Source organism: Corylus avellana, chromosome ca1 (assembly GCF_901000735.1).
Source record: "Corylus avellana chromosome ca1, CavTom2PMs-1.0".
Lineage (NCBI taxonomy): Eukaryota > Viridiplantae > Streptophyta > Magnoliopsida > Fagales > Betulaceae > Corylus > Corylus avellana.
In genome coordinates, this window is record NC_081541.1 from 48,916,446 (window position 1) to 48,917,669 (window position 1,224).

Here is a 1,224-nt window from a genome sequence, read left to right on the forward strand (position 1 = left end):
TAACTTTTGCTACGGGTCTCGAAATTGCGAGTGTGACCCCATTCCGGAAAGTTCTTTCCAAGACGAATGTCATGGTATCCATTCCAATATTTTTGAATGTCTTATTGGAATTCGAAAATATAAGATTTCCCTCTTAAGACGGTGTTTTCAATGTTTTCTCGTCCTTTAGGAATTATTCTTTAACCTTGACACCGTAATTTATCACATAGTCATTATCCTAAGCATTTCCATTTGGTTACCATGTATAAGCTAATTCTTCAGTACTACAAGCATCGAACATTCGGTACCTCTGTTGAAAGTTTGGTGCAATAGTAAATTTTTAAAAAGTCTAAGGTCTTACACTTTACCAAATGAAAACCAACTCTAGCATGCTTAAATCATAATTAGAGTGGTTTAAGCATGCTAGAGTTGGGGTATTACATGCTCGACATCATAACCTATTTTTGAGAAAATCTTAATTCATAACCTCACATCCGTAGTCTCATAAGGTTCACAATTAGCCTATTTTTGAGAAAATCTTATCCATCCAATATAAACTGATCCATGTTGGCTTCCTCAAATGTTGTAGCAAATCAACTTGCAAGTTACCAAAGATGTCGTAGTTGATGTTACCAAAAAAAAAAAAAAAGTCCCAAAAACAAATTAAATAACACGTGAAAAAAAAAAAAGAAAAAAAAAGGTTCTTTTAATAGCCCAAAAAAAGGGTGAAATAATGACAAAGAAAGCTCAGATGCGCGTATTTTCTTTCTGAATAATCAGACAATGGTGATGGACCCAGCCATCACAAATAGCGCAGACGTCATCACTGCTCTTCGAACCAGTGAACGCAACGTGGTGGGAAACTATTCTACCACGAGACTACTGGTGCTTGTTGTCAAGGTAGAGCTTATTTATTATTTATAATGTCTTCAAAACGCCTTTAACATTAAAGTTAATTTATGAATAAAATATCATGATTTTCAAGCGATGAATAGTGTTTTTATGACTCAAGCTAACAATGGTAATTTAGTGGTAATGTTATCTTTTCATGTGTTTTTCCATCCCATTTAATGGTCATTTTGGATGAAGAGGCAAGCGAAACTTTTAATCGGTATTCGAGTTGTAATGAGTCAAAAGTTCAATGAAATATTTTAAGAAAATAGTGATAGTTTAAAGGGACATAAACAAGAAATCGCATTCTAAAAAACAACAACAAAAAAAACAAGAAATCTCAAATTCAATCAA

The 1,224-nt window shown here is 33.3% G+C and overlaps 1 non-coding gene across 1 annotated transcript; it reads right to left on the reverse strand.

The window, feature by feature from the left end:
• Positions 1–722: 722 nt before the first annotated feature.
• LOC132168342 (small nucleolar RNA snoR114) lies at positions 723–811 on the reverse strand. Its single transcript, XR_009438856.1, has one exon. It is a non-coding gene; the product is annotated as a small nucleolar RNA snoR114 (small nucleolar RNA).
• Between the last annotated feature and the right edge of the window lie 413 nt (positions 812–1,224).